Raw genomic sequence first — 24,166 nt, forward strand, 5'->3', positions numbered from 1 at the left:
TGTTTTCAAGATTCATCCATATCATAGTGTATATCCGTACCTCATTCCTTCTCATGGCTGAACAATATGTCGTTGTCTGTATAATCCACATTTTATTGTTTTTGTGTATCCACTCCTCTTTCTTTAATTTTTTCCACCATTCATTTCCTTCAGATTTGTTTAGCTGGGTTGTAGGACTTTTTATATGGATTCTCTACGATTTTAACCTTTTTTTTTTTCATACCTTTGATTCCTTTGTTTTTGTTGAACATATTAGAAGATTTCCTTGGTTTTAGTTTTCAACCCTTTTATTACATGTAATAATCTTTAGCAAGCATATTTTTAATTTCCAGTAACTTTCTTATTTTTGTTTGTTCCTTTTATTTTAATAGGAAGCCTCTTTGGTTTGTTCTATTTTTGTCTACATGACCTTTAGTTCCCATTTTATTGAGCATTTATCTAGATGTCCTGAGATAATTTAAGATGTCCCCAAATAGTTCTTTCGAAGGAGGTGAGGATCATTTCTTTAGGTAGTCATATCCACTGTGATGTGAATTGTATAAAATAAGGTCTTTTGGACTGTCTGGTACTTTCTCTCCCTTCTGCTTCTGAGTTTATCGGAATAGCTTAATGCCTTTATTAATTTTGGAGCCAGTCCTTCTGTTTGTCACCACTCTGTTCTGCTCTACAAGTGGATAAACTGTCCGGGACAGCTTCAGACCAAGTCAGATGTCACCAACTTCAGCCTTCTTTCCCTGCATACGTTTGTGCTTCTTCTTTAAATTTAGGCTTATTGCAGTATAATTGACATTCAGCAAAATTCATCCTTTCAAGATACTTACTTTGATGAGTTTTGATAAGTGCATGTAGTCATGTTACTAGCATCATAAACAAGATAGAGAATAGTTTGCTCAATGCAAAACTTTGCTCTGGGTTCCTTCTCAAATCTGCCATCTTGACTGTGGATTACTTTGGGTGTTGGTAGGAATCAGTCCTGTAGGTGACTGTCATTGCTTTCCCCTGCTGCTCTGTGGTTCTTCTGCTCTTACAAGGATCTCTACTAAGCAGCAGAACCAGGGGTCTGACTGTGAGCTCTGTGGGTGGGACGCGCTGAGAGAAAGGCCTTCCTTGAGGGCACGTCAGTATGGAGTGGGTAGGCAGCATTTCTGCAGCTCAGATTCCACAGTCTGTAGTTGTTTTGATGCAAGGGGATTGGAATGGGGTGGGAGGAGCTCCCTGGACTAGATATTTCATAAATACTCCTTTAGCTAATTACACTGGTTACTCCTCCTCCTGTTTCTGCTCTTGTTTCTTACCAGCCTCACGTTTAAGGGTTCCTAGGACGCTGTGGCGAGAAGTGGCTCCCACCTCTGTGGTAGCCTTCTTATATTTGCGTTCTGGGTCTCAGCTTCCTTCATTCTGGTTTATGTAGTAATATGATCCCATTTTCTTTCTTACTTATCCAAATATGTTTCTCACTGATAGTCTTCCCCCCTACTCAGTGTTACTCTAGCTGTATTTCTTTGTCATACATGCTGTGTGAATGCTGTGAGGGAGTGGAAGTCAACACATATGCTTGGTGTGGCATCTTGAAGTGCAAGGGTTCAAGGGACTGAATCATAAGAATCTATGGTAGGGATGCCTGGGTAGCTCAGTGGGTTAAGTGTCCAACTCTTGGGTTTCAGCTCAGGTCATGATCTTGTGGTTCATCAGATGGAGCGCCATATTGGGCTCCACCCTGACAGTGCAGGGCCTGCTTGGGATTCTCTCTCTCTCTCTCTCTCTCTCTCCTTCCTCTGCTCATGCTCTCTCTCTCTTTCTCAAAAATAAATAAACTTAAAAAAAAAAAGAATCTATGGTATATATGAGAGATCAGCAAGTAGTCCCATTACTTGAATGTCCTCTCAGGTGAAACATTTCAGGTAAAAGAAGATATATGATCTCTACCAGTGAATAGGCTCCCTGACTCCCGTTACCATTAGCATGTACTTTGGCTCTCGACATTGGAATTATTTATTTGTTTTTGAGTAAAATAAAATAGATTCCTAATTAAAAGAAAAACGAGCAGAATCGCAGTTTCAAGAAGTGTCCCAAGGACCCTTAGGTATTGGCATCTTAGAGAAGTTTAGTTTTAAACCCTATAAATAGGGCCTCACGGAAGGTTGCTTTCCCAGCCCATATAGCATGTTTGTGATATCGATAGAAGCTACAATTTTAATTTTTACTAATGTGGCACAGAGAAGCTTGATCTAGGTCATAAAGAAATTCAAAAGGCAGTCAAAATAGCGTATTGAAGTCTAGGGTGAATATAATTTTTTTAATAGTTATTTTTTGAGAGAGAGAGAGAGAGAGGGAGACAGAAAGTACAAGAGCAAGCAGTGGAGGGGCAGAGAGAGAGGGGGGCACAGAGGATCCAAAGTGGGCTCTGCACTGACATCAGAGAGCCTGAAATGGAGCTCTTACTCACGAACCATGAGATCGTGACCTGAGCCAAGTCGGACACTCGACCGAATGAGCCACCCAGGCACCCCTAATAGAGTGAGTACAAAAATACAGAATTTGCAATGCCTCACCGCTAATTTGTTCTGGAAAAATAAAAGCTTTAGAAAAGGAGAATAACTTTAAAAACAAAATCAGGGGCGCCTGGGTGGCGCAGTCGGTTAAGCGTCCGACTTCAGCCAGGTCACGATCTCGCGGTCCTTGAGTTCGAGCCCCGCGTCAGGCTCTGGGCTGATGGCTCAGAGCCTGGAGCCTGTTTCCGATTCTGTGTCTCCCTCTCTCTCTGCCCCTCCCCCGTTCATGCTCTGTCTCTCTCTGTCCCAAAAATAAATAAACGTTGAAAAAAAAATAAAAACAAAAATAAAAACAAAATCAAAGCACTCATTTCTCATTCCAAACCGTCGCTTACCACGAAGATACCTTTCATATTTGGTCTTTTCTTTCTCTTTTTTAAAATTGTAGCGAGGGGAGAAGGGGAAGTCTATTAAAAGAAATATTCTGTCTTTGCGTTGCAAAGAAAGAAGCTTACTGCAAACACAGTTTTGAGCAGATAGTCTGTAATTTCCTCACCATGGGCTCGTGTAGTTACAATATTCTGTCAATAAGTTCTGTGAATTCCATGAGGAGGGAGTGGAAGAGAGGGAGGCTTTGAAACCTGTCATGAGAGGTTGGTGCCCAGCATGTTCTTTTGATCACCATTTTTCTGCCGGCCCTTACCTGAGATCTCTTTTATTGTCCTTCCTTAGAATACGTGGACACATTAAAGGGCCATAGTAGGGGCCCTTGTATTTGAGATGGTGCGAAATCTGACTTTGACCTTGCAAAGCCCTATCAGGGATGCTACCCTACATGATGACTTTGCTCCTGATACGTGATTTTATGCAGGTCAGTGATGTTTTGGGTAAAGCTGTCACCCCAGGCCTGGAATCTAACCCAGCTCTGTCATAAACGTCTAATTAGAACGGTTTCTACCTTCATACGGGCTCCGTTTCTCACCTTTAAAGAGGGGATCGTAACATATGCCCGTCTTACCTGAAGTAACAGGTGCACCAAGGTGCCTCAATTTTGGAAAGCACAAAGCTCCCTGCAAATGGACGACTGTTACTGTGGCTTCCTTTTCCCCTGCTCTAGTTCCATGCCTGGCCCTGCCGCTCCTGCTTGTTCTGTGACCTGTGGTGGCACCGTGGGCACTCATGCATTGGGCTCTGTCACTGTCTGCCAGTAGTCACTCGGGCCGTTCGCCGATAATGCCCTCCCTGCCTGTGGGGCTGGGCCACTCTCCAGCAGCCAGCCTCTCTGGAATCAGGCTCTGCCTCTCTGTCTGCCTTATTGTCCCACACCCAGACCTGATCAGACCACAGTGGCCTCTCCCAGTCCCGGGTCACAAGGCCTGGGGGCCAGCCCTGAGCTGGAGATGAGGAAAGACGGGGGAGGTGCTGATTGAGTTTGTGTGTGAGCGTGCAAGGGTGAGGCTGAGCTGAGCTCACACATGAAGAATTTGAGGAATTGGGTGTAGGGAGAAGATGTAGAAAGGGAAGCACGTGTTGGATGGGTGTGAAAGCAGCTAGTCCTGTGTGAGTGAGGAGGAAGCTACACCAGGATGTGGATCTGTGAGCTTGACTTTGCTTGTTTTTTTTTTTTTTCCACATCATTTCCCCCAGGGCTCCTGTGCCCTGTGGGCTTGTTTCCCCTCCATTGTGTCTCTTCCCCTCCTCACTTAGCTGGGAGGGGGCTGGGAGGGGGCTGGGAGGAAATGAGAAGCTCTGAGAGAGAGACACAGAGAGACATATACACACACTGAGAAAGAGACTAGAGAGAGAGAGAGAAAGAGAGAATTGCACTGCCCTCCAGCTGCCACAGCAGAAATGACGACAATAACCTGGCTTTCTGTCTGGACAGCGGGAAACCTTGGAAAAGCATGATGTTTGGGGAATTCTATCATTGGGACGTTTTCCTGAAAGGAAAAGTGAACAAATGAAAGAAATGGAAACAAGAGAGGCATATGTGGGAAAAAAAAAAAAAAAAAAAAAAAAAAAAAAAAGGACGGGGCTTGTTCATTAGTGAATTTTTATGGTGGCTAAAATTTTTAGGTTTTGGTAACTAAAAATGGGGTATAGGCAGCCCATGAGACCGTCCTCTCCCTTCCTGTAGCGTGCCTGTCTCATCCCCCGAGTGTCACGTAACATGGCGAGCCACAGCAACATGGCGTGTGGGCGGTGTGTCTGAGAATGAGCATTGTGAAGCATTCCATCATGCTTTTTTCTCAGACCCAGTTCTTGAAGTCCCATTCATCAGGGAGAGGGTTGAGCTCATGGCAGGGGAAGCTGATAAGTCAAAGTGAAGCATGAAACCCTAGGTTGATAACCTGGAGCCCACGGGCTTGGAGCTGGCTGTGTTGCCCTCCTCCTGCAACGCTCGCCTTCCAGGCGAGAAGCCACAGAGGTCTAGGGCTGTGTGACCATCGCAGGAAGGGACACACGTGAGATTCTGCTCTGGGAACCCCCAGAGTTGGAGTTGCTGCTTCACCCTCAGAAGAAAAGAAAATCCCCGGGTCAAGAGATTCACAAAGTGGAGTGATTGAAGGAAAAGAAAGAACATGTGTTGAGTCTGTCTGCAAAGGAGACTGTGTGATTACCTGATTACTAGTACATTCCAACTGTCTTGTTCCTGATAGCAGCCCAGCGAAACAAGTCAGCTTTATCATCCTATTGTGAAGATGAGGAGACCGAGGCACGGGTGGTTTATTTGCCAAAGTCAGACGGCCTTGTGGAGCATTCTGGAAGCTTTATGGAGCTCCCAGCCTCTTTTGTTCCAAAGTTTGTATTATTCCCCCTATGGGAATAATACAAGAGAAGCATATCATGTCTCGGTTACCCAACTGAGCTTTGATATTGTAGTGCTGAAGGAGTATCTGAGGCCATTCTCTCTCTTTCAATATCTGCATTTCCAAGTTGAAGAGACCACATTAACCAGGGTCAGGTAAGGCAGGCTTAGAATGCTTTCCCATCTCAGTAAGGGGAACTACCGTCTATTCAAGCCCTCTAGCTAAAAGCCTGGGTGATATCTTGGTGGCTCTCTTTCAGCTCACATATGGGGTCCAACTCTCATGTATCCAATCCTTCTCCTTCTCTTTCCTGAATTTATACAATAATCTCCTAAGCAGTATTTTTAATTCCATGTTCCACCTGTTAGCCATAGTGATCTTTAAAAAAAAAAGAGGCTGTCACTTCTCTGCTTTAAGCACACCAAATACATCCTATATTCTTAAGTTAAAATCTCATCTCCTCACTGGGGCTCCTAGGCTCTCCATGAGCTAACCCTGTTCTCCTGGCCTCACATAGGGTCTCTGTCCATCCTAGGGGCTATCTCCTTTCTGTGACTTCAACTTTTTCTCATCTTGGGCTGAGATGCCTGAAATGTTCTTCCTTGGACTCTGGCCAGATTCATCAAACCTACTTAAATATCAGAGAAGACTTCCCTAAGCGCCATACTGGAAGCACCTGCCAACAGTTGCTATCTGTCACACTTGTCCATTTCTTTCTTTCAGAGCATTCTTCACTATCTGAAAGCTTTCTGGTTATCTGTGAATGTGTTAATCGTTTTTCTCCCTTAGAACGTAAGCTCTTTGAAGACCAGGAATTTCCCATTTTGTTTATCCCTGTTTTCTTTTTCTTTTTAAATGTTTATTTATTTTTGAGGGAGAGAGACAGAACATGAGTAGGGGAGGAGCAGAGAGAGAGGGAGACAGAGAAGCAGGCTCCAGATTGAGCTGTCAGCACAGAGTCCAACGTGGGGCTTGAACTCACCAACTGCAAGATAATGATCTGAGCTGAAGTCGGATGCTTAACTGACTGAGCCACCCAGATGTCCCTTTTTAATTTTTTTTTAACATTTATTTATTTTTGCGAGACAGAGCATGAGTAGGGGAGGGGCAGGGAGAGAGGAGACACGGAATCCAAAGCAGGCTCCAGCCTCTGAGCTGTGAGCACAGAGCCTGGTGCGGGGCTTGAACCCATGAACCGTGAGATCATGACCTGAGCCCACTTTGGACACTCAACCCATGGAGCCACCTAGGTGCCCTGAGTTCATCCCTGTTTTCTAAGGCTTAACCCAGTGCCTGAAACATATAAAATGCTTTAAAATATTTGTTGAGTAAATGACCACATAAGCTCAGGCTTCTTGATGCTTAGGCCAGAGTTCCTTACTTCACTAGCCCTTAATACATAAGGTTTGTGACATATTCGAGAGATGGAAAACAGGAAGTTTGCCCCCCAGCAGCTAGTCGAGTCAGGAGAGTGGCTAACTGGGAAGAAGAAAGAGAGCCTGAACACGGGATGGGGAGCGTGGGAAGGGAGATCAGAGATGGATTCGTGGCTGGTCTGTGCCAAGATCTCCAGTGAATATTTCTTGAATTCTCCACAAACATTTGTGATGGAGTCTTATTACACATAATAGCAAATTCCAAAGCAGCAGTGACAGCAGGGAAGAATGAAAGGCTAAGGAAGCAAGTCCTGAGAAGAGAAAGTAGCTTTCTCTTGGATAACAGTTCCTTCATCTCAGCATTTTGCATGAATTTCACATATTTTTATTTGCACATTTGCCTTGAAAATAAAAATGAGCTGCATGGAACTAGGGGGTATTATGCTAAGCACAATTAGCCAGCCAGAGAAAGAACAAGATCCTATGACTTCACTCATATGTGGAATGTAAGATACAAAACAGATGAACATAGGGGAAGGAAGCAAAAATAATATAAAAACAGGAAGGGGGACAAAACATAAGAGACTCTTAAATACAGAGAACAAACAGAGGGTTGCTGGTGGGTGGGGAGATGGCTACATGGGTGAGGGGCCTTGAGGGGGACACTCGTTGGGATGAGCCCTGGGTGTTATATGTAGGGGATGAATCACTGGATTCTATTCCTGAAATCAGTATTGCACTATATGCTAACTAACTTGGATGTAAATTAAAAAAAAAAAAAGAAAGAAAACAATTTTAAACAAATAATGAAATAAAATAGGGAAGTAAACTAGATGCTGAACTTGATGCAAGATTGCACCTGTGATTCACAGTTCCTCTTTGGCTTTGGCTTACTTTATAATAAACTTGATTAAGAGTCTATAAAATAAAAAAAAAAGAAAAGAAAAATGATCTTACTTACCTGATTTCAAAATGGAAATGGTTAAAGCATACTTAAAGTTTTTCTTGCTATTTATGCTTCTAGTAACTGCAAAGCCTACGTGGCATATTCTGAGATATCAAGAAGGTCACTGCCCCGCAAAATTATCTTCCCCATTCTGCTCAAAGTACAGTATGGCTTTAAAATGCTAAGAATTGATATCAGCAAATACTGAGAATTGATGATGTTCCAACCTGTGAACCTTGACCATAACACACAGACTTCGGGGACCTTGAAGACTCGCTCTGTATTCTATTCCAGGTGACAGGACGTAGTAGACCCCTCACAAAATATTTGCTGGTAAACGAATGCATATATGGTACTATGCCACATACTTGGGAAACAGACATCCGTCTCCTTCGAGTGCATACTAGATGTTCAGTGAGGTTTTATTATTTTGTTTAAGGTGTTTGATAGTGGGGAAGCAGCTAGGAGATTGGAGCACAAAGTGGGACAGGGTAAATGTCCCAAGAGAAGTTGCCAACAAGTAATATGGAGATGTAAAGAAGGAAACGAGGACTTGGAATTTCAGGATCAGGGAGAGTTTTGTGAAGGGAAAGTATTTAAAGATTAAAAAAAAAAAATGGGCACTCGTGTATTGAATGGGTGAGTGTACTTTGTCAAAGGGCAGAATATGCTGGGGAAAAACAACAACAACAACAGCCCCAAAACAGAAAACGTCACGTGTGGAGTGTAAGACTCATGCTCCTCTCCACGTTGAGGAGATCGAGCTGTTGAGGCTCAGATTTAGAGGAAGGAATTGGCAATGGGAATAACTCTTGAATCACAAACAGGAGTGTGCAGATGACTCTTTTGAGCCTTCATCTCACTTTGCTACAAGTAAATTCAGTGTGTCATTGGGGGCTCTTCTCCCTCCCTCGGTATCTCAGAGACTTTTGGGGTTTCTTGAAAAACAGAGAACTTGCCCCTAATTTTTTGGCTCATACTGGTAGTTCTATTGTTACAGCCGTCGCAGAACCTTAAAGGTAGTGGTTTTTTCTGGGCTCTCTTTGAGCTGCAGTGATCTTCATTCACATAGGAGCCCTGTTGCCCGGGGGACGGTCTCTCTTGTTTTACACCTGTCCTGCCCCTCAGAAGCCCTGGCTGCTCCCCCAGAGACTGTCGGGAGTAAACACAGGTCTCTGCTGTTAGTAGAGACCACCATGCTTTTCTAATGTAGGGCAGACTCTGTGTTCTCCTTTGCCCCATCTGCCTCTGCCTCCCTCCAACATAATCCACCCGAGGGACTGAAGCCCCTGAATTCCAAACAGCAGGCAGGGTTAGTAGGGAATTTGCTTTGAAGCATCTGCTGCAAAGCTCCCCTGAAGCAAGGCAGCAATTTACCTGGCTACTTGATTGGCGTAGGAGAGGACATCACTGGTGATGCAAAGCACACATTAATAGTTCAATAAACTGTCCAAATCTACTTGATTGGGTGGGGCAATGAGAAGCCACTGAAAGTAAGTAATTGTGTTAGCATTTATTGTTCATTTTTTTTTTCTTCCATTGGTTTAAAGATGAAGGGGAATATGCCAACCAAAAAGAAAAAAAAATGGTGGAGGATGCTAGCCTCTGGATTTGGTGGACACTGTCTTATAGGCAACCTCTTCTAAACTGGCCAGCTATCTCCTGGATGTTCGTCTCCTTTTCCCTTTACTTTGGGTGGCCCTAGTCACAGGACAAGGAGTTTCCTGTTGCATGTTGGTGATAATCAACTCTTCATTTTTTCCTAAATGTCATATTAACTTGAAGGCTATCTTAGCAGAGATTGGACCTGAGACCATTTAAAAAAAATTTTTTTTAAAGTTTATCTATTTTGAGGGAGAGAGAAACAGAGTGCAAGCAGGGGAGGAGCAGAGAAAGAGGGAGACACAGAATCTGAAGCAGGCTCCAGGCTCTGAGCTGTCAGCACAGAGCCCGATGTGGGACTCGAACCCACGAACCTTGAGATCATGACCTGAGCCGAAGTCAGATGCTCAACCAACTGAGCTATCCAGGCGCCCCCTGAGACCAATTTTTAAATAAGGCTTCTATGTTGGTAGAAATTGCACTGAGTGTCAAGGAACAAGAATCTAGAAAATGGTGATTGAAAAAATTAGAGATTTTCAGGGGTGCCTGGGTGGCTCAGTCAGTTAAGTGTTGGACTCTTGGTTTTGGCTTAGGTTATGATCTTCTCGTTCGTGGGTTCAAGCCCTAAATTAGGCTCTGTGCTAACAGTGTTGAGCCTACTTGGGATTCTCTCTCTCCCCTCTCCCTCTGCCCCTCCTGTGCTCTCTCTCTCTCTTTCTCAAAAGAAATAAATAAACTAAAAAAAATTTGAGGTTTTTTTATTCTTACATTTGGAAGTAGACGGTCTAGTACTGATACTGGGGTTTCATGCAGCCCCCAGGGCCGTCTTATGTTTCCACTCAGTAATCCTTACCTTGTTTTTGGGGCATCGAGGTTATAATATGGTCACTCCACTTATTACATCATGTATCCAGGCAGGAAGAAGGGCAAGGACAAAGGATCTAGTCAGTCGAGGCTACCTGCCTTTTCAAGGGCTTTCCCAAAAGTCCCATCTGGTGACTTTCACCTATATTTCATTGTCCTGAAATGTGTCACGTGGCCATCCGTAGATGCAAGGGAGGCTGGGAATTGTAGCTTTCAGCTGGGCTCATTACCACCCTGACAAAAATTAAGGTTCTGTTAGTAAAGAAGAAAGGAGAATGGATATCAAGTAGGCACCTAGCCATGACTGCCACATTCCATATTATTTTGCCCTTTTGTTCGAGTTAGTGTGCCTTCTGGGAGAACAAACCAAGTTTCAGCAAACAAAAGTAAATCTTCTGCAAACTCTTCTCTGTGTACCTGTCCAAAGGCATAAAAGTGATTTTTGTATTGGTAATTCATATGATGCATGTTACAGTTTCCTCCATTAGTGAACATCATCCCGAATTGATTATGTTTGGGGGTGCATGTGTGTAGTTATTTACACAGCTGCCTCAAATGGCCAGTTGTTGATTAATCATCTTTTAGTACCTTCTCTCCTCTGACTTTTTACTTCTCTGTGTGGATACATCAACAAGCACTTCGGGGCGCGCGTTGGTTAAGCATCTGACTTCGGCTCAGGTCATGATCTCATGGTTTGTGGGTTTGAGCCCCGTGTTGAGACCTGTGCCGACAGCTCAGAGCCCGGAGCCTGCTTCGGATTCTCTGTCTCCCTCTCTCTGCCCCTCTCCAACTCATGCTTGCCCTCACACACACACACACTCTCTCTCTCTCTCTCAAAAATAACTAACATTAAAAAAAACAACAACACATTTCTTTCTCGCTCCCCGATCTTTATATCAGAGCCAGTCCTCACTCATGACTGCTCTGCACTGTACCTTTCTTCATTACAGATTTAGTGTCATGGGTGCCTTAATTTCAGCATGCCCGAGTAAACTTAATGTCTGTCCCTTCCAAACTTTCTCGTCTTCTGTGTCACTCATATCAATGAGTATACATTCCCAGGTTTCGGGAGTCCTTCCTGAAACCTCCCTCATGTTCCTTCCTCCCCACAACCATTTGATGTTATAATCTTGTCCAGGTAGTATGCCACGTATTCTCATATTTGTCATCTTGTCTTGAATCCATTGCCACTTCTTGGGCTCACCCAGTTTGGACTAGCTGTGTTTAGCTATTTTGTTGCCACAATAAGTATCCCATGTTTTATTTCATTTCATGAATGGCTTCACATGTAATCTAGGATGTGCAGCTCTCTGCGATATTTTCCAATTACTGTGTTTTCATTTAGATGACATTTTAAAAATGTAAACAATTGTGGATCACCTGAATGGCTGCCTTAGTAGTGAGTGCCGACAATTGATTTCATTGCCTATGTAGGTGTTTGTGTTTTTTATTGTACCAACGGGCATTACTATAATTATCAATAGCCTACAGGAAAAAAAAGAAGGCAGAGGGACTTTGTCTTCCAATATGAGGCATTTGGGGCATATAAAGTTCAATGAAGGCACTGTATTTTGTTATTTTAACAAAGGTTTCCTGCTAGTTCAAATAAGTAAAACTGTGGCCCTAGAGGTATAAGTTGCTGAATTCCAAATAACCTGTCCTGGTAGAGCGAGTCTGATGTTAGGAGTGGAAGTTTGTTTCTGTAGAAATGGTATCATTGGTCATGTTGAATGAATACCATCAATTTGAGTGCTGTCTTTCTTTAAGTTTATTTATTTATTTTAAGAGAGAGAGTGCACAAGCAGGAGAGGGATAGAAAACGAGGGAGAGAGAGAGAGAGAGAGAGAGAGAATCCCAGGTAGGCTCCACGTTGTCAGCACAGAGCCCAACGACAAACTGTGAGATCATGACCTGAGCCAAAACCAAGAGTTGGACGCTTAACTGACTGGACCACCCAGGCACCCTGAATATTATTATCTTTGTTAGTTTAAATGTAATGTTAGTTTGCCTGTAATTTAAAAGATGCTTACCTGTAGTTTGAGGTTTGTACAAACCTAAACAGCAATATGCTAACGATACCCAAGTGGCACTTCAGGTCTATGTGAACTCTTTGTTTTATAAATTTTTTTTTCAACGTTTATTTATTTTTGGGACAGAGAGAGACAGAGCATGAACGGGGGAGGGTCAGAGAGAGAGGGAGACACAGAATCGGAAACAGGCTCCAGGCTCTGAGCCATCAGCCCAGAGCCTGACGCAGGGCTCGAACTCACGGACCGCGAGATCGTGACCTGGCTGAAGTCGGACGCTTAACCGACTGCGCCACCCAGGCGCCCCTGAACTCTTTGTTTTAAAAAGGGTGCGTGTATCACTCAGGTGGGCTAGAGCAGGGTCAGCAAACTATCAGATAAAGAGCTGGATAGTAGATACTTTAGGCTTTGGTGGCCATACAGTCTCTGTCAAAATGACTTAACTCTGATGTGGTGACAGAAAAGCAGCCACAGATGAGATCTGACCAGATGAGCGTAGCTGTGTCCAATAAAACTTTGTTTACAGAACCAGGCAACAGGCTTGATTGGGACTTCATGTCCAGCGTGCTGACTCCAGGGCTAGAGAGTATGATCCCGGTTCCTGGGCTTGACATACGGTCTCTTCATTCTCTCTAGATTCACCTCCTACCTGCTCTTCTGAACATTGGCTGTGCCCTAGACATTCCAGAGCTGCTTCATCTCCCAAGCATGTCGCACTCTCCCAGTATTCCGCACCTTAGCTCATGCGCCCTGACACTTCCTTCCCATCTTCTTAAACTAACTCCTACTCACCCTGGAAGATAAAACTTAAGGGGCCCTTGGGTGGCTCAATCCATTAAGCATCAGATTCTTGATCGCAGCTCAAGTCATCATCTCAGAATTCATGAGTTTGAGCCCCGGGTCAGGCTCTGAGCTGACAGCATAGAGCCTGCTTGCGGTTCTCTCTCTCCCCCTCTCTCTGCCCTTCCTTTCTCTCTCTGTCTGTCTCTCCCCCTCCCTCCTTCCCTCTCTCTCTTTCTCAAAACGAATGAATACAATTTTGGAAACAAACAAAACAGAAGCAAACCAAACAAAACAAAACACACTTCCTCTCAGAAGATGTCTTTGGCCCCTTGTGGCTGAGTTATTGCTTCTGTCTGCCCCTCCTTCTTTAAATTCACTCCGTACTCCCATAACATTTTCAGGAAACTCATCTGTGTTGTAACTGGACACTTACTTGACTATTTTACTGTCTTCTCTAGGCTGATCTCCCTATTCTCTGTAGCACATGCTGTTCCATCCTTATAATTATTACCAATTTAGAGGATTGATGGAAAGAACAGAAGGGGGTGAGTGTGAATTTTACATTGATGACATATTTACCCCACGGAACTCAGAAATGCCCCGAGTGTGCCTTCAGTTGTCAGAGTTAGGTATTCCCCCATCTGTGGAAGTGGGGACTCGTGAGCTTTGCCAGTTTTGAAGAAATAAAGGGAATTTCATGTTTGTACATCCGGGTTTTGTGACTGTAAAACTAATGCCTGTGAAATGGATCAAAGTTAACTTTGACAAAGGGCAGGACACAGATGAGAAATAAAGGAAAGAAGGAAAAGAAGAAAATCTGCAGTGGATGTTTGGGGTATAGGTAGGTAGGCTGAGTTGGCGATGTAATGATTGAAGTCTGGGTTTCTGGGCAGGGGGGAAGATCAGAGGGCGATGTTTAGGGAAGTGAGCCTGAGAGTGATGGAAGGAATGAGGGCGCTAACCCTGAGCCTTGGGCAGAGGGAAACTTGGGAATGCAGGGGTCAGCAGTGTTGGACTTTGCCTTTCCCTTTATCACTTTATCTCTCCTTGCTTCTTGCCATTCCCTTCCTCTGTTTCTGTTTTGTCTAGATGTTTATACCCTGCCTTATCTTCTCCTGAACTAGCTATGACATGGTAAATATAAATATTGTGTTACTGATTTAAATGTTTTTCTTTTCTCTGTTTAAAGTGTTGATGTAGGTCAGTTGATCCTTGATCCCCTTTTTCTTAAAAGAATAACATGTCCCTTCTAGAAGTTTAAAATGTTTCTACCCTTGTTAAGAAAAAAAATAAAATAAAGAGGAACTCTACTATGGTTACGCATTTTAGGAGAAACTCAAATCCTAAAAATAGAAAGTTAAGGATAGCTCTTTTTTCCTATTTGATAATATAATTATTACACCAAAGGGAAAAAAGTATATTAAAAATTAATCTTACTAAGCCACGAATGACTAGCGGTACAAATACTACAGGGAAAAGAAAGTAATTTTTTCAAAAAGAGGTAATGGGGTAAGATCAAGGACAATGCCTAGGGCTCCCAGAATCAGCACCATCCTGCACACAAATAAACATAAGACGGTGGGTAAAGATACTGTGGCTGAATTTCCTAATCAGAAAAATATCTTTGAAATTTGAAAACCAAGTTGTGATTGTCAGATTTAAGAGTGATCTTAATACTAGACTATATTTTTGAGTCGATCTCTGAGCAGGACACTTTCTGTGATTGAGATCCTTCCATGGGATTGACAGTATTATATATATGCTTTCACACCAGACACAGGTCACACATATATCCCTGAGAAACAGGAGGTAATCAAATACTCCACAGGAAATGGCACTGGAGACATTTTATTGTTAAGATTATTGCTTATGATTTGGGAAATGTTTTAACATTTGTCATCTCATCGTTAAAATCAAAACTCTTGTGTCCTAAGTAGTTTTCATTAGATGATGTTAGTGATTTTATGCAAACGTGAAGACATTTTTACCAGATTATATTACTAACAGGGTCCAAATTTCAGGTAATATATTTTTTTTAATAAGGAAGACCTAGGGTCTTCCTTTAGTCAACTCAGGGAGCTAAGTTAGTGGTCCTTCACTGGAAACATAATCATCATTACACCTTGTCGTGTGTGGTAGGAACTCAGGCTCCCGACAACCACGTAAGGTGAGTTCTCTGACTGCCCACTTACAGATGTGCAAGCAGAGATAGAAGGGGTGGGTAGCTTGCCCAAAGTCACACAGGTGATGAGTGGCAGAGCCAGGGTGGTGTCCCGTACAGTCTGGCTCCTGAGGCCTTGGGCTTCACCTTCAAGCTTTGCTTCTTCTCACCATTCTTCCTCCCAAGTGCACCCGTTTTGTCGAGGTGCCGTAGAAGATTCATTCCCTGTCACTGTGTGTTTGTGATCTATATGCACCTTTCGTGAATAAAACCGACAAAGCTTTGTCTGTATAAATGACCTGTGTTAATGTCTCTTGGCATTAAGATGCCTCGTGGGGAAGTAGAAATTATATTTTGCTGTCCTTGTCTGGATTCTTCAGTAATGGATTATGGCCACAGGATATGAAATCAACCTGTGGAAAAACTGAAAGGATCATCATTAATAACGGCACACCTGACATCATATGGCACCTGATGTGACATATCGAGAAGGATGCAACATCATCTATGTGATAGTAGTGCTAAAATGTTTCACCTGAATCTAACCATGAGGAAACACTCAGACAAACACACATTTAAGGACCTCCTGCATAGTCACTGGCCTGGACTCTTCAAAGGCATCAGTGTCATGAAAGACAGAAAGGCCAAGGAGTTCTTTAAGATTGATGGAGCCAGGACGATGAAATGCAATGTATGATCCTTGTTTGGATTCTGGATCAGGAGAAAAAACAGCTGTAGAGGACATTGTTGGGACAAACAGGTCATTTTGAATATGCATTGCATATTAGATAATGTTAAGTCTCCTGAGTGTGATAATTGTGTAAGAGAATGCCACTGCTCTTTCAAGCATAGAAAGGATATGTGTGTGTGTGTTTATAAAGTTAATAAAATATTAACAATTAGTGAATCTGCGTGAATGACAAATTGGTGATTATTGTACTGTTCTCACAACTTTTTGGAGGGTTTGAAATGTTCATAAATTTAAAAGATCTGTGTGGGAATGGTATAGTAAGTGGATACACACACATACATATATACACAAACATATATTACGCAGATATATACACACACATATACATACACACACATATACATACACACACCTATACACACATACACACACACATACACGCACATACACACATGCACACACATACACACACACATATATAGACCCACATACACATATACACACACACACATACACACACATATACATACACACATATAGACACACATATACACACATATATAGACACACATACATACACACATTTAGACACACACATATACATACACACACATATATACACATATACATACACACATATACACATATATAGACAAACACACACACCTAGACACACACACATATAGACACACACATATAGACATGTACATGTATACATACACAGATATGTACACATACATATATACACATATATAGACACACACATATAGACACACATACACATGCACTTGTGTGTTCTTCCCTCCACCTGTGGCTCCTCTCTCTCACTAGGATCCTCTTCTCCCTCTTTACCTACTTACTGCTTACTCATTCTTCAAACATCAATTCTTTGCCAAGTCCTTCCTGGTCTATCTGCTTAGGGTGAAACCCCGGTACGGGCTTCTAGGGTGATAGGTAATGTCATGTCTCTGGTAATATTTACCCCAACAGCAATGAAAATTCTGTGATTGGATTACTGCTTTCTGCTCTCACTAGGTTTCAGGCTCTCTCTTGTATTTGTTTTGCTTACCATGGTCACCATAGCAGGATCTTAGTAACTGATACATACTTTTAATACATGCTTTTTAAAATGGTTTTTTTTCCAGTAAAAATAATGAGAATTAAAAAAAAACTTAACTAAATTTTTTAAGGTTTATTTATTTTTGAGAGAGAGAGAGACAGAGAGAGAGAGACAGAGCGCTAGTGGGGGAGGGGCAGAAAGAGAGGGAGACAGAATCTGAAGCAGGCTCCAGGCTCTGAGAATGTCAGCACAGAGCCTGACACGGGCTTAAAAAATATTTAGAATTTTTATCTTTACCGAGTTCCATCGTACTTAACTTAAAAAAGATAGGTATTTTCTTCCGAAGCTTCATTCCAGGTCTTTATTTTTTTCCCCTTCACTGAGGCTAATTTCAGTTCTGAAGTTTATATGATCCCCTCTGACAATATAGACACATTATTGTCATAATGCTCCTTGAAAAATGGGTTAAGTCACTTGGCTTCTGTTTACTTTCATAATCGATATGACTTCATGCAAAATGATGCAGCAGTTCACATCATTCTGTCAGTCCCCATGAAGGAAATACTGTTTTCCAAAATTAAAATTGTGAATCAACCCACAGGAGGATGTCGTCAAATAAACAAAGAATCATCGCTTATATTACACTGCCAAGTTTTTGATAAGCTTAATTCCTCTAAATGCATTTAACTTTAATGAAGAGTAATACAATTTAATAACAGCATAAAATGGAATCATTTATCTTCGCAGTCCAAAACATTGGGCAGATGTCCTCTCCTTAATATGTTGTTTCAATTGCAAGGTTTTTGTCCTTCCTCAGATTTGTCTTCCCTCATTTCTCTATGTGCGGTTTGGGGAGTGATCTATATGTACATGTTTAATTAAATCACTCATCAGCCTGTGGTTTTCATGGTTGGAAATCTCTGGGATGCGTTATTTCAAGTTCTTGAGGCATTGATACTTATACAACCCAATAAAACTTGGTAATTATTAGCATATTAGTCAAAATTGTTTCAGTTGGAAGTGACATAAAACCAATCTCAAACTGACTTACGCAAAAAGGGGAATTTATTGGCACCCATAACTGGGGAGACCAAAGGTGGATGCTGGTTGCACAAGCTCAGATGAGGTGGGTCGGGGTCTCTCCTCCTCTCCTGACTTGCTTTCCTCTGGGTCAACTTCATTCTCAGGTGGGCCCTTGAGTTATGCCCAGCAAGGGAGTGTTCATATAACAACAGTAGGTCATTCGTTGATACAGGGGTGAACTTCAGATACTTACAAATGGGGCAGGGGGCTCCAGCCCAGCCCAAACTGGGGTTTGGAGTCTGCCTGGATATCTATTAGTGTAATCTGCGCTTTTTTTTTTTTTTTTTTTTTTTTGGCTTAAGGAGGGTTTTGTTAGAAAACTCTCTTGCGAGACGATCAAGGTGGGGAGACACCCATTAGTTTTTGAGGCTGTGAGAAAAGCAGAATTAGAACCAAAGGTGAAATCATTGTTTTTATAAAGGATTTTTAAACTATGAAGGAAATGCAACACAGTTTTGGTGCTTGAAGGGCGTGATAGCTTTGAAATGCTTCCAGGAGACGACATCAGTGCAACAGACGACGGCATCTCACGGAGAACAGTCATGAGCCCAAAAGCCATAGTTTCATTCCTGAGTTCCCTGTGGAGACTTCCAGAACTGCTTGAGTCTCTGGGGCACATAGGCAGTGTAATGTGGATTACGGTGACAAGAGACTTAGCCCCTTGGTTTATGGAAGGTGTTTCTAATTAGTTTTATATGGGCAGATTGCTTGACCCCAAGGTTTTCTTGCAGAGAGGGAATCAATGCGGAAGACGTTGTAAGAGTTAGAGTAAGTTAATGGGAAGATACAAAGGAATAGGTTATTGTGTGTTGGTAAATGTTTCATTTTGATAATTCGGTAACACATGCACCTTACACAAAAAGCAAGGGACATTATCACAGGCTTGTCACGTGTTGTCTCTAAGAAAGTGGTGTTGTCGCTCTACGTGGGCTTTTTCAAAAATAGACGCAGTGTTAGAAGAGCCATTTCAGACATGTTTCAAATCACTGGGAAACTTGAAGTTCCCTCATGTTGAGAACACTCTTCCTGTATAACCTCTTCTCTGGTTAAAAGCATTTAAAATGTTTGAGAAGCATATATAATGGAATTGCAGAGATTTATAGATTCCAATCAGTCATGTGATCTGCAGAGTTCACTGTAAATTGTTATCTAGGAAAAAGCCTCTATTACTTTTGTTTGTATAAGCTCATATCCTAAATAAAACTACTGCCAGCAGAATGCTCATTAAAGTGGATTTAAGATTCCAAATGAAAAGTTATTGATTTCAAAAAGGATAAACACCACTAAGCCTCAAGAATCATCTGAAGTTATTAAATTACCAATTTAGTTACTGTCATTATTTTTTTTTTTTACTCTCTTGGTTATTTATTAAGTAAACTGTATAAGGTATAATGTTTGAAATGAAACTGTAAGATAACAGCCAATGGTTGTTTTCCACACACATTTAGAAATTAATGATCTGCTGAAAAACGGTGATGGGTTTGGTCTCTCTTGCCCCAAATTCCTGGCCCTTGTAAAAAATATAGCCTACTTCATGTCTATGGGAAGGCAAGATTAGGATGGGTGTCAGATGATAAATTTTTAGCCATCAGCATCTAGGCAAAAGAGCCTGACTTAGCCCTATCACATTTCCCATGTATATTTATGTACTGTACCATTTGGGTATTATAATAAAAAATTTTATCTGTCCCTGGAGACAAAATTGAGTTATATATTAAATGGCTATTTTCTTTGTTTTCTGCTTAGGTATGCGTGTAATGTGGTAGCATAATATATATTCCACACTTGTTTCATTCCTGCAGAGAGATAATATTTTTGCAGCTGACAGAGTAAAGACATCCTGTGCTTCTAGAATAAGAGAGAACATATTGGCAGGATAAAATACAGATGTTCCCAGTGTTTTTTCTACCTCATGGTTGCATTCAACAAAGGTTAACTTTCATGGGCATATTTCCCTGTCCTTGTTTAGGCAGTTGGACACACAAGTCCACAGCAAATTCAAGATTGTGAGAGGTTGTTCCAAGGAAAGTATTTCAGAAGGCTTTTAGTGGCGGGAAAGTAACTTAAGATCTCATACCCTGCCTCCCCACCCCACTGCATAGTAAGAATGAGACATCAAAGTAACTTCTCTGCTTCTCCTTAAGGAAAGAACTTGTAGTATAGCCATTTTTTTTCTCCTAAAGAATTTTATTTTTTCTTAATATAATGCAAACAAAATTTCTCTTGTCATGGTCTAAGGAAAAGAAAGAGAAACTTGTGTGACAAAGATGATATCCTTTGCACCTGTTTGATCCCTTCCTTTTTCCCATTTCAGAAAGGAACAGTCCCAAGGAGTGTAAAAGGAGTATAAAAGTATCATTTGTGTATTATTGTTGGAAACTTGTCACCGCATCTATGAAGCTGAGGAGTGTAACCGGCATTGCAACAGGTAGGAGTGAATAAAGGGGACACTGATGAGCCACTGTTCACGTTTTGACTGTCTGTTCTGGAACAACTAACTCTTGGGGTGCCTGGGTGGCTAAATCAGTTAAGTGTCTGACTCTTGATTTCAGCTCAGGTCATGATCTCAGGTTCTCCACCCTCTCAAAACAAACAAACAAACAAACAAACCTAAACACACACACACACACACACACACACACACACACACACAACTAATTCTTCCGTAAGGATGAGAGAAAAATTTCCAGATACATTAAGGAATTCAGTAGTTCAAATGGGGAGGATCAGACATGAGCTTTCAGATACAATAATCTCTAGTAAAACAGACCTCCTGTAGAATAAAGGGAAGAACTTTGGGGTTGGGGGAGGTCATTTTCTTAATTAGATTCACAAGGATCCTTTTTTGAGCTTCTTAAGTGCAAACTTCCACAAAAACATACATGTTGAGACACAAAAAACAAATCTTGGCAATAAAAAGAAGAGTAGGTACAGGACACTCTTCCAGAATACGCAGAGCATAACCTTTAAGATTGGGGAATTCAAGAAAGAAAATTCAAGAGGCAGGAAATGTTGAAGTATGAGAAGTAGTACCATGATTTTGTGGGTTCCGGAAGGAGAAAATAGTGGCTGAATGAGAAGTAATAATCAAGTAAACAAAAGAAGGCAGCTTCTCTGAATTGAACCAGTCAGCCTTTTATATGGAGCAGGGTTAGCGTAGACATAGGGGGTATGAACGAGTCAGGAGGAAGCAGTCAGCTGGGAGAAAAAAGTCACCAAAGCAGGGGTGGGGGTGGGGGGAGTTTGAATGACATTAGACTTCTTATTTGCAACATTAACGTTAGAAAACCTTAGAGAAAATGTATAGATTTCTGGGAAAAAAAGTGTTAAGTTTCAAGAATTATATTCCAAGCCAAGCTCTTGTCTAAATGCAAAGGCAAATGAAAGCCTGGCTCAGATTTAAAAGAATTCAGAAATTAGATGACCTGTGTATGCTTTTGGAAAAACAGAACTTAAAGTAGACCTTCAAGCAAAAGTTAATCAAAATAAAGAATTTAATAAAGACACAGACATGTTTTAGGAAAAAAAGAGCAGCGAGCAAGAAAAACGTAGATGAAAATCTAGAGAATCGCTTGTAATGTGGTTGTGAAATTATGTACAATTTATAACAAAGAATTTTAAACAGAAAAATGTATATAATTTTAAAAACCTCCTAAAGATGGGGGAGGGGGAGAGAGAGAGAGAGGTGGAGAAGGAGAGAGTAAAGTGTGATGAAGTTTTTCTTGTCGAACCAGGAGGGTCTGTATCGGTGACTTCATTCTTGACATTAATGGAGAATAAATTAAAACACATTTAAAAACATTAAACAAAACCAATTTAAACTGAGGCCATTGGAAAAGAAAGAAAAAAAGGGAAGCATTATTATTTCAAAGGATGGCAAAGTGTGTATGTGTGTGTGACAGAGAGAGAGAGAGAGAGAGAGAATGAGAGCATGAGACTGAGATTTAGAGAAATACCAATTAGGTTTCTCTATTACAACTTCAAGGCCATGATGGAAGAACGGATTTACCTTTCTCTAAAACTGAACAAAACATGTGAGGTGACTACTTTTAGGCACTGGAAAAGAGTGAAAGAGTGCAGGACTCCAGCCTCAGCAAGACAGGAAATAAATGAGGTGAGTACCACATCCAACCTGATTTTATGTCTGGGGGCGGTTTGCTGAACTGGCACTAAGTGAAGAGCCCTGGTGAAGAACATCAAGTCGTACTGAGCCGAGGAGACAGAAATGGCAGTAGAGGGCATGAAGAGGCAGTTGGGATTCACAGGATAGAATTCCAGAGACAAATGAGCTCTGCAGAAGGGAAATGTCAGAAGTCTGTGTGGAGATTCTTCTTACCTCTGGCTAAGAGCTGCTCTGGGCTTTGCCTGTACAGGGTAAGATTCTGTAAGACCTCTTGATTCTGCAAGACCACAGCTGCTGTGGCACTAAGAAATGAATGGAAATGCCAAAAGTCATGTAGTGCCAAAATATATTGGAGTTTTGACCCAACGATGGTGGAAAGACTTCATTGAGCACACGGGGCATTCAACTGAGACCCCAGGAAGGCCACTCTTTTGGAATAAGGAGTAGGAGCATATCCTAGAATTGAGGTCAAAATCAATATAGAGTTGCCCAAAGAAAGCGTAAAATGAAGCCTGAAGGATTAAAAGAATGAACCTGTTATGTAGTTGCTGGCCAGAACCAAACATTACACCTTAAAAAAAAACGTTTTTTTATTTTTTTATTTTTGAGAGAGAGAGAGAGTACACAGAGGAGAGGAGCATTCCTGGAATCCCAAGCAGGCTCTGCATTGTCAGCACCAAGGCCCACACAGGGCTCAAACTGACGAACCAGGATATCATGACCTGAGCCAAAGTCAACAGTCAGACCTTTAACCTACTGAGCCACCCAGGCGCCCCCAAACATAACACCTTTAAACGAGAGACAAGATAATCCAGATGCTGTACAATATATCATTTGTAACATGCAGCATGCAATAAAAATTAATACATATGCAAAGAAGCAGGAAAATGGTATTCATAATCAAGATTAAAAAACAGACAACCAAAAGAGATCCTGAAAACGGCTCAGATTTTGGAGCTAGAACACAGTTTAAAAATGGTGATTGTAAGCATGTTCAAGGATTTAAAGACAAAAAATGGACGTAATGAACAGGTTGGGAAATCTCAGTAATACAAGCTGTACAAAACTATCAATTGAAAATACTAGAAATAACAATTTCCCTCAGTGGCTTAAGAGGAGATTGGATACTGCAGAATAAAAAGTATGAGAACCTGAAAATAGATCAATTAGAGAATATCAAAACTGAACAACAGAGTAAATTTTATTTTCTATTTTCTAAAATGAACAGAGCCTCTGTATCTTGTAGAATGATATCACTTGTCTTATATGTAATTGAAATCTCTGAAGACAAGGAAAAAAAGAATGGGTCAGAACTATTTGAAGAAATGATAACCTTAAATATTCAAAATTGGGAAAAAAAATCAATCTACAGATGTAAGAAAGTCACAAAACCAAAAGCAATATATCTCTCAAAATAATCTTTAAGATTAGAGGTTAAAAAATATCTTGAGGGGCGCCTGGGTGGCGCAGTCGGTTGAGCATCCGACTTCAGCCAGGTCACGATCTCGCGGTCCGTGAGTTCGAGCCCCGCGTCAGGCTCTGGGCTGATGGCTCAGAGCCTGGAGCCTGTTTCCGATTCTGTGTCTCCCTCTCTCTCTGCCCCTCCCCCATTCATGCTCTGTCTCTCTCTGTCCCAAAAATAAATAAACGTTGAAAAAAAAAAATATCTTGAAAGGACTATACCTTAATACAATTTGACTTAATACAATTTAGCTCCAGTAGTCATGGAGCTAAAAGAAATGGCGAAGAAAGTTCATTGGGCTGAAGATAAAATTTAGGATGATACTAAGGAATGAACATAATTGGGAATGGTAAATAAGAATTTTATTTTCCTACCTTTAAGTTTCCTTAACATACTCGATTGGTTCAAGCAAAAGTAAGAACAATGCATTGTGATATTTTTAGCATATGTAATGATAACACATGTCCATAGCATTAAGAATTGCAGGGGGTAGGGGTGCCTGGGTGGCGCAGTCGGTTAAGCGTCGACTTCAACCAGGTCACGATCTCATGGTCCGTGAGTTTGAGCCCCGCGTCGGGCTCTGGGCTGATGGCTCGGAGCCTGGAGCCTGTTTCCGATTCTGTGTCTCCCTCTCTCTCTGCCCCTCCCCCGTTCATGCTCTGTCTCTCTCTGTCCCAAAAATAAAT

The 24,166-nt window shown here is 41.6% G+C and overlaps 1 long non-coding RNA gene and 1 other non-coding gene across 4 annotated transcripts in view; one reads left to right on the forward strand and one right to left on the reverse strand.

The window, feature by feature from the left end:
- The window catches only part of LOC123603067, an 85,195-nt gene that overhangs the window by 39,377 nt on the left and 21,652 nt on the right, over positions 1-24,166 (forward strand). For 2 of the 3 annotated variants that reach the window (XR_006714720.1, XR_006714721.1), the window contains exons 2-3: positions 13,359-13,445; positions 20,210-20,323. This is a non-coding gene — a long non-coding RNA (uncharacterized LOC123603067). Of the gene's footprint in view, positions 1-13,358; positions 13,446-20,209; positions 20,324-21,880; positions 22,010-24,166 lie in introns of all 3 variants that reach the window. The other variant, XR_006714722.1, reaches the window with a different exon arrangement.
- On the reverse strand, positions 9,572-9,656 carry TRNAR-UCG. Its single transcript has one exon. It is a non-coding gene; the product is annotated as a tRNA-Arg (tRNA).

Source organism: Leopardus geoffroyi, chromosome A1 (assembly GCF_018350155.1).
Source record: "Leopardus geoffroyi isolate Oge1 chromosome A1, O.geoffroyi_Oge1_pat1.0, whole genome shotgun sequence".
In the NCBI taxonomy this organism is placed as follows: Eukaryota; Metazoa; Chordata; class Mammalia; order Carnivora; family Felidae; genus Leopardus; species Leopardus geoffroyi.